Raw genomic sequence first — 17,707 nt, 5'->3', positions numbered from 1 at the left:
CTTCCCTGCAGGTTCCCACCCCACCGAACCGAACGAATCCGCCGCCGACTCTCCAACCGCCCGCTCACTTCCGTCTTGGGAGATCACTTCCGGGTAAGTGCCGGAAGGGGCGGGGCAGCCGGAGCGAGGGGTAGGGGTCTCGCATTACGACGGGCGTGACGTTGCGTTTCCTCGCTCAGGTTCCCCCGCCCCCAGGTCTCCCCCTCAGCATCTCCCTTCTCAGGTCCCCCCCAGGTCTCTCCCTCAGTGTCCCCCCCTCCCAGGTCCCCCCATGTCTCCCCCTCAGCATCATCCCACTCAGGTCCCTCAGGTCTCTACCTCAGCATCCCCCCCACACAATCCCCCCCATGTCTCACCACTCAGGTTCCCCTCCCCCAGGTTTTTCCCCCTTAGCATCTCCCCTCTCAAGTCCCACTCATGTCTCCCCCTCAGCATCTCCCTTCTCAGGTCCCCCCCCCCCAGGTCTTCTCAGCATCTCCCCACTCAGGTCCCCCAGGTCTCTCCCTCAGCTTCTCCCCTCTCAGGTCCCCCCACAGGTCTCCCCTTAGCATCTCCCCACTCAAGTCCCCCAGGTCTCTCCCTCAGCTTCTCCCCTCTCAGGTCCCCCTCCAGTTCTTTTCTTCACTCAGGTTCCCTCCCCCCAACAGTTGTCCTCAGCTTCTCTCCCCGAGGTTTTCCTCCAAGGTATCCCCCAAAGTACCCTCCTGTGGCCTCCCCCTAGGTCTCCCCAACACAGTTATCCCCCCCAACCTTTCCCTCACGTCTGCCCGCTGAGGTCTCCCCACTCCATGTTGTCTATTTACAAAGCACTGGAAGTGGTGACTCTTCTTCCCTGCTAAAGGACTATTCTACATACCTGAACAGGTTACATACTTACTGTTGAAAGGGAATTTTTGTGGCCTTAGAGCTTAGGTGTGCAGCCACTTGGGTGTGCAAAAGTTACAGGCGGGACAGGTGGGTGATAGTAGGCAAAGCTTGTCTTCCGGTGTGACTCGGTCCAAGGACTGCAGGCGATGTCCCCATTGGCCCGGTGGTGGCTCTGGACCATGATGGGGTGCGGGATGACGGCAGGTTTGCAGGTGAGTGGGGAGGTGTGGCTTGGAGACAGGATTGGGCCTGGTTGGGACACAGGAAAGAAGTTGTGATGTTTGGCACCCCTGTGAAGCCTGGTGTCCCTGGTGGCCAGGGGCCATCCAGGGCCATCCAGTCTGGCCCCACCACTGTCTGTGCCACGTCTGTGCTACTGGGTCTGTAGGCGGAGGCCAAGAGTGCTGCTTGACACCCACACGCCCAGGGTGCCCTCCCACTGTCCTGTCTTGGTGAGTCCCTGAGTTCTGGCTTCGAGGCTACTTGTCATCCCTTCCTGTTGGCTGTGTTCTCATGCATTCCTTCCTTGCCTCCCCAAGCCCCCTGGCCTGGGCCTGAATGGGATCTGGGGTGTTCAGGTGGGAAAGTCTCACCTTCTGGGAACCCTTGTCTAACGGGTACAGATGCACCAGCAGCAGCACACTGTGACAAATGCTCCCTGCAGAATCTGGAGGACCCCAAATAGGCCTTAGGTTAAGGTGTATGGGGCTGCAGCTTGGGGAGGGGCCTTATCAGGACAGAATTTGATGGTACGCTTCACCTCATCAGCACCCCAGAAAGGCACTTCTCAGGATCTTTCCACGGGACCCGTACTACTCAGAGAATAGAAACCCTGTGGCTCCGCGTGGTGGGTGGTATCAGACCGCTCCGCCTCATTTCTTGGCAGGCTGGGCTTGCTCATGTGTGCGCCACTGCCCAGTCCTCGCCACTAGGTGGAGCCACAGGTGCACGTGAGCTCCACCCTGGGTCCCCAGGCTCAGGACCCTTTAACTCTCTAACTGGTTTTTGAATTTCTGTCATGTGGCAACCGATAGAGCTGGGTGTTTACTACGTTAGAAGTGAAAACAGAGAATATGGTGCATATATATTTTTTCTCTTAAAATCAACAATAAATTCATTGCACATGAACACTTCCTTTTAAGGAAAAGCAGCATTATATATATTTTTTAAAACAAATTTAGAGGCGTTGTCTTAACATTTGTGCTGATCCCTCAAAGGAAGAGCTGCATTCTCCACTCTGATTCTGCCTTCAGTGCCTACCAGCATCGCCATCAGGTAGCCTCTGGAACACCCCGCTGTGCCCTTCCAAGAGAATGGGTGTGAAAGGCAGTTCTTAGCAGTCCCGTGACAGTTGTGTCTGCCCTGCAGCTACCCCGAGAAGCAGGCATGGTTGCTTCATGCCCTTTTCGGTGTTCTGTCTACATTGATTTGCTGCATTTTGACTTTTTTTGTTAAAGAGAGTCAGACATAAAATATTTAATATGTTTTTATGGGCAGAAATGAGCTTGGCAACAATCTGGTTTGTAATCAAGGTTACTCTGGACATTAAGGAGCTGCCCCTTTCAGTCCTGCTGAGGCCCAGGTTATTTGGGATTCCCAGAAGACACCATCTGGAGAAGCCCCGAGAAGATTTTCAGGTGAGTAGAGCTAATGTGGGATCTGGTCCCCAAATTCTGAAGAAACTCAGTGGGGGGACCGCACATACATCTGTCTCAGGGACTTTGCAGATCAGTCGTGAAGGGCAAGGGCCTTGTACTTTTTGGGGGTCTGTGGAGAGACTGAGATGCTATGATTATGGGGAGTCTTGGTACTTTCTAAAAATAGTTAATAGACTTCCTTTTTTTTTCTTTTGAAAGTAGTCTCCACACCCAATGTGGGGCTCAAACATGACCCTGAGATCAAGAGTTGCACAAGATTTTATTTATTTATTCGACAGAGATAGAGACAGCCAGCGAGAGAGGGAACACAAGCAGGGGGAGTGGGAGAGGAAGAAGCAGGCTCATAGCGGAGGAGCCTGATGTGGGGCTCGATCCCATAACGCTGGGATCACGCCCTGAGCCAAAGGCAGACGCTTAACCGCTGTGCCACCCAGGCGCCCCGAGAGAGAAAGAGAATCTTAAGCAGGCTCCCTGCCCAGTGCGGAGCTGACCCAGTGATCACGACCTGAGCAGAAATCAAGAGTCAGACACTTAACTGACTGAGCCAGCCAGGCGTGCCTTTACTTGGAGCAGTTTTAGGTTTCTGAGAAAATAGGGCAGAAAGGACAGAGCTCCCATGTGCTTTTCTGCCCTGCATGGCGTGCCCCACCGATAACCTCTTGTGTCAGTGCTGTGCGCCCGTCACAGTTAACGAGCTGGCACTGACGTCGGGTTGCGTACTGCAGCTGGCGCTCTACCCACACGTCGTGAGTTGTTACCTCAGGTACCTGGTGCCCTCTGTCCGTCTGGGGACCCAGTGGTGTTTGACCTTCCTGTCCCGTTGGACTCCTCTGGGTTGGGACAATAATGGTAGTGTCTCTGGCTTTTCCTAGTTTTGATGGCCTTGGCCATCTGAGGTGTGTTGGTCAGGGATTTGGTAGGACAGTTGTCAGCTGGGGTTTATGAGATGTTTCTCTTGTGGTTAGGTGGGGAAATGGTGACCACTTCTTGCACTGTGACCTTTCCGTAGGTCCCCCTTCTCTTCCCTGAGACAGAGAAGAGCTGGGGGGTGGGGAACAGAGGAGAGGGAAGGAAGGGGGAGGGGACAAGCATGTGACACACCTGTCTGCCGTACCCATAGCAGCCTCTGGCTGGACGAGTACGTGGTGTTCCAGAAGTGGCAACCACAAAGCAGGGTCAAGGGAAATGGGGACCCAATATTCTTGAGCACCTGGTGAGAGCATCTGGTGGGAGCACCTGGGAGGAGTCCCTGTTTGGGAGCACCTGGCAGGGAGCTCCACTGCCCCTCCGTGCTTGGAGCCTCATCTCAAGGGGAGCTCCTCATTTGCTGGTGGCGCGGCTCTGTCCAGGGAGCAAGCATCTTCCTGCCTGGTCCACCTGCCATCTCCCTGTTGGGCTTGCTCCTCAGGTAAGGTAATGGGAACATGTGTTCAGGCGGCCGGCTCCCACAATCTCCCTTTTGCTTTTCTGGAGGCTTTGTTGTAGCTGTGGGGGGTTCTTAGGGCCTCGAGGTGCTGCTTTTACCTGCTTTACCCCTGAGGACCCAGGTGAGGCATTGAGGACCCCATTTCTGCTGGTGCAGAGGACAAGTGGAGGGCAGATTGGACTGGTAGAGGCAGCTCTGCTCCTAGCCCAGCACTGGTTGTGGGTCACCTGCTTCTGCTGAGGACCGAGCTCCACAGGGAGCTGGTGGGAAGGGAAAGGTTACATGGGTGTGTGCGCAGACCGGACAGAGTAGCGCACTTTAGGAGCTCGGCAGGTACTCTGGGTTGAGTGGGTTGGGTTGGACTGGTTAGGGGGGAGGTCGCTGGAAGACCAGAACCCTTGGGGTCCCATTCTAGGACATCACCTTCACCCTCCTAGCACTTTGTTGAGGGAGCAGCCTGGAGCCCCATGGCTGTCTGGGCCTCACACTTGCTGCTCCTGGTGACACCTGGTTTGTGGTAAAGCCCATCTCCTGGTTTAAAGATGTGCATTTGGTTCCACTGTCCACGGACACATCTTTAGCTGAATGACAATCTAGGCTCTTGGCTTTTAATGCTCTCAACGAGCCTCTAGACACAGGCTGATGGACAGCTTTACACACCTTTCTGCAGGACCCATGACCAAGGCAGCCCTAGGTGGACCTGGCAGGATGTGACTGGTGGTTCTAGCTGCCTTTGGTGAGTGTGTTTCTTGAGCCTTCGCCCATAGCTTCTTCTGGACCTCAGCCTGTCTGTGCCCCTCGCCCTGTGACCTTCCCAGTTGTGGTATCCTCTAGCTTTTAAAGCAGAAACAACCAATTCTGCTCCCCAGAAATTGAACTGTTGTGGTTTGTCTTTTTTGTTGTTTTTTTTGTGGCTTGTCTTTAGGAAAGCAAACCAAATGTTGAGTTGGGCTCACTTGGACCGCTTTAGCTGTGGTGAATAGCCAGAGCTTCCCATTTTAATACACACATGCCTCCTTTCTTTTTCTCCAGTGGGGCTGGCAGAACTTCTGCCGTACATGATCCAGGGCACCCTATGAACTCAGAGGTTTGTGTGTAAAAAACAGAGAAGTAAAGGAAAGGAAGGCAGGATGGCCCGCTGCTGACCATGCTCCCACAGCCTTCTGGACTCTGGGAGTTGGGCTCGCACATGGTCTGGTGTTTATCGTGGAGAAAGACTGCTGGGGTTTATACTCTCGTGTTGTCCTTTCCGAGCTGTATCGCTTTAATTTCTCTATGCCCTGGTTTCCTCACTTGTGAGCTGGGGTTAATGGTGTCTGCTCCACAGGGTGCAAGGATGAGGTAAGTTAAGAGATGGGAAGGGCTGATGGTTAGCCCCATATAAGTGTCAGTCCAAGACAATGGTGATGATGACACTGATGCTGGTAGTTGATGGCGGTGATGATGGTGATGGTGCTGGTGGTGATGATGGTGATAGTGATGGTGGTAATGGTGGTGATGATGGTGATGGTGGTGATAGTGGTGATGGTGGTGATGATAGTGATGGTGCTGGTGGTGATGATGGCGATGGTGATGGTGGTAATGATGGTGATGGTGGTGATAGTGGTGATGGTGGTGATGATGGTGTTGGTGCTGGTGGTGATGATGGCGATGGTGATGGTGGTAATGGCGGTGATGATGGTGATGGTGATGATAGTGGTGATGGTGGTGATGATGGTGATGGTGGTGATAGTGGTGATGGTGGTGATGATGGTGGTGGGGGTGGTGGTGATGGTGGTGAAGATGGGCCTAATCTCATGGCCTTGGCTGCGCCATGTCCTGGAGCTGCTGCCAGGACACTGCCTGAGGATTCTGACCCCCATCTTTCAGAACCAGTTCTAGCTCCATTCTTTCCAACCACCTGACTTTGGCTGTGGAACACACACGGGACTATAATGTAATAACATTCCATTTCATCTCCTTTGAGTCATTTTTCTTACATTAGAGAAGAAACATGTATAAGGAATACAGTGGTGGGCTCTGTTACAAACCAATCAGATGTGTGCACACTGATGTAAATTAAACGATGATGTGAATTATGAAAACTGCCTGGTCCTTTTCAGTGCCCCAGTGCATTTTGAATTGACAAAATCTTTGGGTCGTAGACATTTCCAAGCACATGTCTTTTGAAGGAAGTTAAGAACGCGTGTGCCTGTTTGTGTTTTTATTTTTGGAAGAGAAGGAGAATTCATTCATCTTATTCCAAGTGGAAGAAACTCTGATGTGTTGGGACAGACACGTTGACTTTTGTTATTGTCATAGCAATTTATTAGGTGCCCTAAACACAATCGTGGTCTTGCTGAAAGAGTAAACCATGGTGAGGTTGGGTGCCGGGGGTGAAGGAGAAGGGCAGCGGGCATAAGCAGAGTGCTTCTGTAAGCTGCTCAGCACCAACCGTGTAGCCAGGGCTCCGGGAAGCCATCAGAGCATGTTCTTCTGACCTTCACTTACTGAGAACAGCCTGGACCGTGAGCCCCTGGCTTGGCCAGGGGAACAGGGAGGGTTTGACATATACACCCCTCCCCCTTCCTAAGCTCTGTCAGTGGCTTCCTGGAGTGAGGACCCAATATATCCTCTCCTCTGCTGCCCTGGAGGCCACACTTTTCTTTTCACTGGGTGTTCTAAACATCCTCACCTGGCAGATTGAGTGGCTCTTAAAAAATCTGCTGGACCGGGTCTTAGAGGAAAGAACAGATGAGGTTCACATGATAGTGACTCCTATTTTTTTTTTAAAGATTTTATTTATTTATTTGACAGAGAGACAGCCAGCGAGAGAGGGAACACAAGCAGGGGGAGTGGGAGAGGAAGAAGCAGGCTCACAGCAGAGGAGCCTGATGTGGGCCTCGATCCCATAACGCCGGGATCACGCCCTGAGCCGAAGGCAGACGCTCAACCGCTGTGCCACCCAGGCGCCCCGATAGTGACTCCTATTGGCTCAGGAGGACTTGGTTACAGCTGGGCGATGGGGTGACTGCATCATGCTTAAAGGATTTGAAGGGGACGAGGCTATGCCACTCCGGAATATGCCACTTCGGCATGAGGATTATTTGGAGCTAAAGACAATTGAGAACCAGCACATGCAGAAGGAATCCTTGTTGGAGCTTTCGTTATCTGAGTATAAGAAGCAACTTCTGAGAAATAAGGCTGCCATAAATTCCTTTTTTAGGGTGGGTCTACTCCCAAAGGGGATACCGCAAATAAAAGCTATCCTAAAATCCCTTCTCCGGGGGAATTTTATGGCCCTAAAAGAGACAAAAAGGCCACTTATACCTTTATAGACAATTGTTATCACAAACTTCCTTATATTTCAGTTATTTTCCTGAAACACATTTGTCTTTCCTAAAGAAGCCTATTTGTTCTTTCTTTAAAAAGGATTATTTTTTCTCTGGGCGCCTGGGTGGCTCAGTCAGTTAAGCATCCAACTCTTGATTTTGGCTCAGGTCATGATCTCAGGGTTGTGAGATTGAGCCCTGTGTTGGGCTCCATGCTCAGTGGGGAGTCCGCTTGTCCCTCTCCCTCTTCCTCTGCACCCCCCCCAATAAATAAATAAATCTTAAAAAAAAAGGAAGGATTTTCTTCTTTTCTTTCTTCTTGTTACTAAGTTAGGTATATAGATATCTAATTGGAACTCCTGGGCCAGCTACTTTTCTTGGCTCCTGTGTACACAGAACTAAACTTTTTTTCTTGTGTTAATCTGTTGCTTGTCAGTTTAATTGACAGGCCCCAGTCATGGAACATAAGAGACAGTCCTGCAGCCTTCTTCACAGAGGCTCCCTAACTTTGCCAGACATGCAGGTGGGGTGAGGGAATGGGGGTGTAAGGGATATGGGGGGTGGGTGCTGGAACTGAGGACCCCTCCACCTTCCATCTGCCTCTTTTCCCTTTATGTGTGACATCGTGCTCACAGAACTCAGCAGAATGAGTGGAAAGATCAGGATTGCTCATCATCTCCTTGGCAGACATCATCGTGTTGTGAAGGTGAGTGAGAAAAGAGGCCCCAGTTGGAGGCAGGTGGGGGCGCGTGCAGCAGGCCAGGGTGTGCACTTCTGTAGGGCGGGCAGCTCTTCATGGCCGTGGGTGGCTATTGGGTACTGGAAAATTCAAAAAAACATTTAGTTATTTCTTGTGTTTGTTTTAAATCGGGTTCAGAATCTCCTGTGTAAGAAATGAAAGGGGGATTTGCCTCATGTCACTACTGTATCCCACTCTTGCCAACTCTTTGGTGCTCAGCGAAAATTGGGAGTCCCTCATTGCCTGGAATAGCAGAGACACCAGGGGCTCAGGCAGCTGCAGCGAGCTTCCAGCCTCAGGAGAACGCTGTGTGGAAGCAGCCGTCTGAACCTCCGTCTGAAGGCTACAGCCCAGCCCTCTTCTCTGGCTGGACAGAGGTGAGCTCACACGGTGGGCGTGTTTATCCGGAGGGGCTGGCAGGTGTGAGCGGTCGTACCCACATTTGCACGTACGTACAGAAGAACTTGGTTTCTCTATCTTGGGTAGCTCCATGTAAATCATGCTGGTGTCTCAGGGACAGACACTTCAGAACAGCAGAAATTCAAAATGCAGTGTGCTGTAACGTGGCTCTTTGAGTCTTGTGTGCTGAGAGTATGTCTGTTGAGGGTTACGTGGCCCTGCTTTTGTGGAAATGAACCCAAATGGTCTATCATAGGCAGAGCACCGAAGGAGCGTGGAGCCCCCTGTGCAGGGAGCAGAGCTGGTGGCACCACCGTGAAGTGGTCGGAGGCATCTTTTGTGTTTGGTGTTTGCCACTGTTCTAAGCACAGTAGCGACATCTGGTATCGCTCCATGCTCTCTGTCTGAAGCAGAAACCATGTTTCCCCTTGCACGGGGGTGAAGTTGAGTTCTTAAGCACTTTTCCAGGATGTCAGGTTGTGGCGGGCTTCCGTTTGGATGGTTTGGATGGTTTATGTTACTCTGGTCAAGATGTCAGCCTGGCCTCTGGGTCGTTGCTCATATAAGTTCTATGATAATTGGGATCCATTACTTCCTGGAAAAAATAAAATAGACTAGATGATAACATTCTTTTTGGAACACCCAGGAGAACATCAAAAGGCTGACGTGGCCCCTCCTGCCTGTTTCCCAGCATTGACCAAAGGCTGCCGTGCCGAGCACAGCCTGTCGTCTGGCGCGGGCTGTGCTGGAGGGTCCCATGAGCCTTACACCGAGTGTCGAGGAACCCACCTGCACCCAGACCCTGCTCAGAACCCCCTACATTCAGGGGCTCAAGGAAGACGAGCAGAAACAAAACGACAGCTCACTTGAACAAATGCACAGAGCTTGACAGCCATTTCCCCAAGGAAGATATACAGATGGCCAGCAGGCCCCTGAAGAGACGCCTGGCAAAGCAGGAATCCTACCACTTGACACCCGCTGTGGCGATGATAACAAAACAAAGTGGAAAATCACAAGTGTCGGTGAGGAGGCAGGTCCGCTGGAACGCTCACGCACTGCTGATGGCGAGGGAGACGGTGTAGCCACGTGGGAAACTGTCGCCCCTTCCTCAGCGGGTTGTCACACCTGGCAATTCCTAGCAGTTCCACACCTAGGTGCACATCCAAGAGAAGTGAAAACGGGGGCCTGAACTGATCCTTGTACACCCGGGTTCAGAGCAGGTCTGTTCACAGTAGCCAAAAGGTAGAAACAGCTGAACTTTCTGTAGATGGATGGCTAAGCAAAATATGGTCTCTCCATGCAGTGAAACATCATTTACCCCTAAAAACCAATGACGCTCCAGCCCACGCCACGACGTAGGTGAGCCTCGAGAACATTGTGCTCGGTGAGATAATCCAAACCCAAAGGGCCGCATAGCGTATGACTCCACTTACAGGAGGTGCTCGGAACAGGCAATTCCATGGAGAGGAAAGATCAGTGGCTTCCAGGGTCTGGGGTGGTGGTCAGGGAGAGACCATCGAAAGGCCTGGGGTTTCATTTTGGGGTGATGGGAAAGTCTGACACTAGATAGGGTCATGGTTGCACAGTAGCAAAGAGTAAAACTCTTTCCCGGACTGTCTGAGTGAGGGCGGGGTGGGGATGGTGTCAATGGGGGTGGGAGGGAGGATGTGGCTTTGAGGGGTGTTGCTGAGGACCTGCCTCTCTCTATTCTGCCCTTCTTGCAAGTTCTTGCGGGTCAAGAGCTACCAGCTTGAGGCTTGGAGGAGACAACCCCTCTCCCCAGGACAGGAGGAGGCTAGGAGGCGTAAACATGAGCCCATCTTCATTTTCAGGGACACAGTGGTCCAGGAGCCACATTATGGCCCAAAGGCTTTGCACCTGGCCTTTCGTAGGGCACGTTGTGCTGGAGGGAGCTCCATGTGCTGTTAGACCCCGGCCCAGCAGGATCCCTGGGGAATTCCAAATTCCAGCCACACTATAGTCTAATTAAGAGCTTTTACCCAGAGAAAATGATGGAATAGATTTGTTGTTGGAAAGAAGCCAGATAAAATTAGATGCCTCTTGTCTCCCCACTACCCACCCCTCACCCCTGTGCTCTTGTCTGAAATCTTTACTTTTGTCTCTTGGTTCCTGGCTGGAAGGTACCCAGGGGTGTGTATTCTCAAAAGCAGGGATGTACTGTTGCGTCCTTGAGACTCCCTGCTTAAATTTCAAGTGTGATTTTGCTTTTGCTCCAAGTGACTTCTGTTCTGGAACAGCTTTGGGCCTGGGGCTCTGTGTTGGGGGGTGTGTGTGGTTTCTTTTTTCTTTTCAGTAAAGCTTGTTAGAATTTTATAGCTGCAAACTGATAGAATATTTTGCCTCACAGAAGAAGTTCATCTGATTCCTCACGTCTTGTGTCTTCTCTCCAAGTTCCTGTTCTTGGCAAAGCTAACCTGCTGTCTCATCCACCGAAATAGAATTGGGTTTGCCTCCCAACAGCCACTTTTTAGCAAAACCAGGTTCTGATAGTCTGCTATCTTCTGTTACCATGTGTGGACTGTGAATTTTAGGAACAGCTGTTCTTTTTTACCAGGGCAGGAAGGGAAAGAGTATCCTGTATGAAAACTAGGGCTTCAGTCCGTCCAGGGGAGCTGATAGCTCATTACTGGAAAATGTCCAGGGACACACCGCTGAGCAGGTCACAGGTCTCAGAGGGCCCGGAGCCGTGGGGGTTGGTGCCATTCATGTGGGTGTTGGTTTCTTTAAATTTAATTCCGTGTGGAATTCAGCAGAGACCTTGAGGAGATTTCAGATGGCCTCAGCCTACACGTCCCAGATCTTAAATTGACGATGTGGGAGAGGGCATTACAGAGTGGGAGGAGCCGCCGGCAGCAGATGCCTTCTCCCGGCACGCCTGATGGGGACGGTCCCCTTGAGTGTGGAAGGAGCCTGTGGTCAGGGGCACACCATGGTCAGAGGGGCTGGTCATACACAAACTGCTTTCCCAGAGAGGAAAACCTCCTGTGTCTCTCTGGGCCTTTTCTTTCTCTGCTTCTCATCTCGGCATTACAGGCACAGAGACACCCCCTGAAAGGGTCTTCCTTCCACTCCCCCCTGAATTTCAGCATTGTCCGAGAGGTGCTCCCTGGGCAGCTGAGAGCAGTTTAATGGACAGTTTCATTGGTTTGTTGATGCTGTCTCAAGATGACATTACCCAAATCCTTTGGAACACGTTTGGGACCGTGGATTTAGGGACATTAGTGAAGAGCCAGAGGCGGAGGGGCCTGGACCAAGGAGCTCAGCAAGTGAGGTGGGATCTTCCCGCTGCCCCTTGGGCTCTGGACCAGACCTCGAGCCAATGTCTGGTCACGGTGGCCATTCTAAGACCCATTCTGTTGCCCACTGGGCCAGTGGTGGCCATGGGTGGTTTTGTTTGATGGTTTGTCACTTGCCATTTGTGCTGGGTGTGGTTAGGAGAGCTGGGCTGCCCGCCGTGGTGCCGCTGGACACCGCAGCTGCTGTGCCCTGGACGAGTGGCTGGCCTGGAGCAAGGTGCTTCGAGCGTGAAACACACCCAATGGGAAGACTTAGCACAGATAACAAGACAGCAGATTAGTCACCTGCTGTATGCGTTCCGTGGTGAGATGGTAACGTTTTACATAGGCCTGTGTAAATGCGTCACTCATTTTATGTTTCCTTTTACTTTTCAAACGTGGGCAGCTACTAGAAAACTTGAAAGTTGGGGGTGCCCAGCAGGCTCTGTTGGAGGGGCATGGGCTCTGATCTCGGGTTGTGAGTTCCAGCCCCATGATGGGCAGAGCGGTTACTTAAAATAAAATCTTAAAAAAAAAGTTGAATCTCTAGCACGCATGGCAATTCCTTTGGGTGGAGCCGCGCCACAGCCCGCCTTCTTGGAACACGCACACACACGCGTGCACGCGCATGCGTGCACGCACACTCTGTCACACACAGTCACATGCACGCGTGTGCGTGCAGATACCAGCGGAGCACAGGGAGCAGGAACGCGCACACACACGGCGTCCCTCTCAGGACAGGCTGGTCTCCAGCCGACACCTGGGCAGTGGGGACCTCAAGGCCTCTGGAGGGGCAGGGGAGTGATGGACGCGTGGTCACGACAGGGAAGATGGGGCTGCCCCTGTCCTGCTTGTGTGCATCAGTCACTCGTCCTGAGAATGCTGTCCTGCGGGGCGTTACCCGCGTGTGGGAGCTTTGGACAGTAAGTGCAGAACGGACGTCAGACATACCAGCCCCTCTTCACCCCCAGCTCTCCCAGCTGCCACTTTGCCAGGATTCAAAACGAATTGATTTTTTTTTACAGTTTCTTTTCTTTTTTAAAAATGAGATGAAATGCACATGAAATTAACCACTTAAAATTCAGCAATTCAGTGGCATTTAGCACATTCGCAGTGTTTTGCACCCACGACCTCCATCTAGTTCCAGAACATTCCCGTCACCCGCCCCACAACAAATGCTGTACCCAGTAGTGGCCCTTCCCCGTTCCCTGTGCTCTCTGTGTCTGCAGACTGGTCTGCTCTGGGTGGGTCACGTGGGCGGAGTCCCGCGTGTGGGCACTGTGCTTGATTCCTCTGTCCATCTGTGGGTGGACGTGTGGGTTGCCACCGCCTTTTGCTGTTGTGCTGCTGTGATGTGGGGGCGAGCCTGAGCGCCTCCCTCCACTTTTGCAGGCTCTGTGCCTGGGGGGTTTGGGGGTGGTGGGGCCACCCTTCAGGAAGGGCTCTGACTCCTCTCCCGCAGCCCCTTTGGTCCCTTGGAGGAACCCTCGTGTTGCTTCCAGACCTGAATGCACTGCATCCTGCGTGAGGCCTTCGTGGGCCCCACAGATGTCCAGCGGGCTTCTCGGAGCTGCCCCTGGGCTTCAGGCTCTGGAGCAGCCCGTTGTGTTCATTGTGCTGAGATGCACACTCAGGCCTCAGGGAACAGAGGCTGACCATTCAATCAAGCCTCTGCTGAAAGAGGCCTTTATGTAGGTGCATTTAAACGCCAAGATTTTTATGATAAAATGGGTCCAGACTTCATTTCTCAGGCCCTTGGCTGAGAGCGGGAGTGGGGGCTTGTCGGGGACTTGGGCCCTGAGGCCTGTGTTTCCACCTAGAGTGGCCGGTGCTCCAGGTTGCAGGGGAAGGGCTGGCCCAGCCCCCCAGGCTCACCTGAGGCAGGTGTAAGTGGGGGCCTGGTGGGCTCACCCTCTTGGCTTCTTCCGTGGGTGGTGTCATGTTGGGTGTTGAACAGGTGTGCTGTGGGGGAGCCTGAGGAAACGGTGCACAGCGATCTGAGATGAGGACGGGCGGGGGGGCTTCCAGCAGTCGGGTGAAGGGTTGCAGGTGCAGCACGCAGCCCGTCTGGTTGGATGGGGCCCAGTCTGCTGGGGGACAGGGGCTGCTCAGTCTTGCAGAGAGACCTCTCAAGGCTTCCTTATCGGGGTAACATTCACATGACACAAAATAACCATTTGAAGGTGAACAACTTCGTGGCATTTAGGGCGTTCACAGGGTTGTGTGACATCACCTCTATCTAGGCCCAGAACATGTTGCCAGCCCCAAATGAAACCCCATATCAGTTGGCACTCCCTCCCGCACCCCTGGCACCCACCGTCCACTTCCTGTGTCTGTGGATTGACTCCCCCAGGGACCTCCTGTAAGAGGAGCCACAGAATTTTCCCGTGATGGCATCTGTCCCCAAGCATGCCGTCCTCAAGGTGCGTCCACGTTGGAGCACATGTCAGAATTTCCTTCCTTTTTGAGGCTGGGTGGGATTCCATCCTGTGTTTGGGCCACGTCTTGTTCACCACTCCTCTGTGGGTGGACATTTGTGCGCAAGTTCTCCTGTGGACTGGAGTGGATGCTGTGCGCGGGTGCTGGCCTAGGCGTGGGACTGCTGGCACGGGGCACTTTTGAGGTTAACTTTGTGAGGACAGGTTGGGTGTGTGTGGTTCCAAGTCTCCTCCTGGGGCCCCTCTGAGATAGGGGTGGTCTGCCCTCCAGCATGCCCAGAGGCTGCAGGGGAGCCCACCCCTGCTTTCCATGAGCTGACAGCAGGGAGGGCCAACCTCAGGTCTGCCCACAGGCTCTGTGGGGGCCGCGGCTCTCCGCTTACAGATTAAAGGAGACGTTCCCGGACCTCGGCTTTCAGAATAGTGGTGTGGTGTTTGTCAGAAGATGTCCGTGGGGTGATAAAAAGTGAGCATTTGGTCTTCGTCCCCAGCCCCCGGGGAGGGTGAGTTTCTTTGGCTGCTGAGATGGGAGCGCCTGACCAGAGGCTTGGGCCTTTTGGTCTGGACCCCTGACTTCGGTGGAGGAGCAAAGTGATGGGGATTAATCCCCAGCTGCCACTGACTTAATCATTTGCTTCTGTCAGGAGATGCCCTAACACCCTGAACTGCTGGGTTCAGAGCCTCCGGCAGGTGAACTGCTGGGGGGAGGGGGAGGGTGGCGCTCTGGGGCAGGACCCGAAGCTCTGTGCGCCGACCCCCCCTCCCCCGCTCGCCCTGTGGGTCTCTTCCCTCTGCTGTTCCTGCGTCGGATCCCTTGTAAGAACCCCGCAAACTCTGCAGCCAGTTGGGGCACAAGGGAGGGTACCCTGCGGACCTGGTACCGCGGAGGCCAAAGGGGAGGATGTCTGGAGGGCCGCAGCCTGTGGGTCTTCGAGAGTGCCTGCGGGGAGTGTCGGAACGGGCCGGTTGCCGTACCCTTGGCAGGCGTCCAGAGAGCTGGAGAGTCCCGTGATGTCAGGAAAAAGCCGCACACGCGGCGTCGTAAGTGCCGTGAGTAAAAGCAGCTCAGCAGGGCCGCGGCCTCCTTTCTGACGTGGGAGGTTCTGGGTGGGGGGAGGCGGAGGTTCGGAGCCTCGTGTGGAACTGGCCAGTCCCGAGTTCATGGCCTCACCGCCCCTTATCTGCTTCCCATCCCTGTGTCACCACGGCCAGGGGCCGGACAGTGGTGGACGGCCCTGTGCCCCAAACCACCCGAATCTCGAGCCTGTGGCCTGGTCGCCCTCAGTTCAGGCTCCTGCCCCGACCACCCTGTGCCCTGTGTGTGTGTGGCCCTGTCTCTCCGCCCGTGGGTGTAATCAGCTGTCTTCTCCCCGAGGCTCGCACCTGTGGACGTGAATATTTGGGGGACGCTGTTCAGCCCACGCTGTATTGATGGTGCGCGGGCCTCGGTGAAATTCCCCTCGAGCAGGGCACTACACGCACGCGTGCACCTGCACTGGGCCAGCAGGTCTGGCGGTGCCCACTGCCCCTGGTGCACACTGGGGTCCGGCGATGGTCACCTGCGGGCCTGGCCCCTGCCCAAGGCTGAGCGCCCCCCCCCCCCCACAGAGCCTCCGCCTGGGCTCTGAGGCGCTGCTGACTCCGCATATCAGATAAGCAGGAAGTTCCTGAGAGGAAAACCACAAGCTTTATGTTTATTTAATTCCAGCTATTCTGTGGTTTTTGAAGATGGCCTTTAAAGATTTGTTTTTGATTTTTATCTCAAAGAGAATGCAGAAAAGTCTGTGGGTTGGGCTCCAGAGAAAATACGCACAAGTAAGAGAAGTGAGTTTGGATCTCACCAGGCAGCTTTGGGGTGAACAGCAGGACGGGGCTGGGCCCTGTCCCCTCAGAGCAGCAGCCTGGCTTGGCCTGCACACGTGGGCCACAGAGCCACGTTCCCTGGAATCTACACGGGCCATCAGCTCAGGCCCATGCAGCCTGCGCTGGAGGTCGGGCTGTGGGACGACTCCCTTCATGGTCGCCAGTTCCTTGTCCAGCACTCTGACCACAGTGAGGGGCCAGGCCTCAGCGGCCCTGTCCAGCCCCCCTGGACACACTGTGATAGGCGCCCATGTCGGCTGGGGGAGAGAAGGGGTGTGCTTGGGTGAGGGAGAGCGGCGCCATCAGCCCAGGACCCCCGCCACGTGCCCAGCTCGGCCCTCACGGCTGTGTGTGCTCTGGGAGAGGTGGCCTCGCACTGGGTGGCCCACCCGCTGATGTTCCACTGGCAGATCTGAGGGCAGGGCTGTTGCCTCGAGCAAGAAGGTCCCTGGGGGCCTTGGGGGTCAGGACCCCCACCTGGAATCTCAGGTCATTCTCTGTGCCAAGGAAGGGTCACAAAATTCTTGGGCACACTCGAAAACAGAGTCAACATAAAAGTGAATCTATGCTGTAGGGTCCTTTAGGGAAGGGGATTAGCCATGGAACACCCACGAGCCGCCGTGTGGGGCCCCATGCGAGCTGGGGTGCATGCGTGAGGTAGGCTGGGGGGAACAGGTTGACGTGCGTGCGTCTCCTTGACTGCCTGGTGGGGAGTTTGCATGTGTCTGACGGCACCTTGCGATAGGTGGCAGGTGTTTGCGGGTGCGGGACCGGCACCTGGCGCGTCCCCTCAAGGGGGCCTGCTTCCCCTGTGTGGCTCTGAGAGCAAGGAGTCCTCCAGGCCCCGTCCCCCTTGCAGCCTGCGCACTGTCAATGCTGTTTCCCATCAAATGCTCTTCATTGACTCATGTGATTGCCTCTTACTTCCATGCTCCAGCTGCCAGGGCTGTGGCTGGTGGGAGCCTGTCTTGGGGGGCCCTTGCTCTCTGGGACACAGCTGCTGAGATCCTCTGCCCTCCCCTCCGCTCTGTGCCTCTGGCGGATGCGGGATTGAAACTCCGTGTCCACACACGTACGAGGGCACTTCCATCTATGAGCACTCACACCAAAGCCGTGAGTTTGCTGATGCCCCAGTTCCACGGTGTCCATAGGCTCATTTGGGTTTTCCGTGTCTGCTCTGTGCTGCTCAGAGCACGGCTGCCCCAGTGCCTGTGTGGCTGCCAGTCCCTAGGGAGGAGCCTGCCTTGTCCCATCCCTCGGTGGCGAAGGGCAGAGTGGTCTGTTCTGGCCTTTGCTCAGGGCCAGCGCGGAGGTGGAAGGGACCCCAGCTCCACCACCGGCTCGAGGTATGGCTGCCTCCACCCCCTGTGCCCTCAGGGTCGGCCGATGATGAACTGTCCCGTTGGAGGCAGGTCACGGATGTGAAGACACAGTGGTCCCTGGTGAGCCCTTGCGGCTGGGGTGCGCGTGTGCACGCAGGTGTGCCCTGTGTTCCTGTCTAGGGACAGCAGAAGGAGCAGCGTCTGCCTGGGCACCCGCTCCTGCAGCTGAGTGGTGCGCTCCCTCAGAGGCCACTCGCCTGTGCCCCCTGTGAGATCCCCAGGCTGACACAGCTACTCCTGTTCCACTGTGCTGGCAGCCACTGCGGCCCCTGGAATGCCTGTGGTGTGCTTGTCCCTGTCCTCTCGGCTCTGTGGTCACCAGACTTCC

At 54.5% G+C, this 17,707-nt stretch overlaps 1 long non-coding RNA gene across 4 annotated transcripts; it reads left to right on the top strand.

Moving 5' to 3' along the window:
* Positions 1 to 2: 2 nt before the first annotated feature.
* LOC105238050 lies at positions 3 to 12,686 on the top strand. 4 transcript variants are annotated; one of them, XR_004628551.1, is made up of 7 exons: positions 3 to 93; positions 2,400 to 2,504; positions 4,622 to 4,687; positions 7,699 to 7,785; positions 7,898 to 7,968; positions 8,221 to 8,378; positions 9,047 to 12,686. It is a non-coding gene; the product is annotated as an uncharacterized LOC105238050 (long non-coding RNA). The 4 variants fall into 4 exon arrangements; XR_004628550.1 differs by lacking the exon at positions 4,622 to 4,687; XR_004628552.1 differs by lacking the exons at positions 3 to 93; positions 4,622 to 4,687 and adding an exon at positions 538 to 1,079.
* The last annotated feature ends 5,021 nt before the right edge of the window (positions 12,687 to 17,707 follow it).

This window comes from Ailuropoda melanoleuca, chromosome 10 (genome assembly GCF_002007445.2).
Source record: "Ailuropoda melanoleuca isolate Jingjing chromosome 10, ASM200744v2, whole genome shotgun sequence".
NCBI lineage: Eukaryota > Metazoa > Chordata > Mammalia > Carnivora > Ursidae > Ailuropoda > Ailuropoda melanoleuca.
The sequence above is the reverse complement of the archived record's forward strand: the minus strand, read 5'-3'. Positions and strand labels throughout refer to the sequence as shown.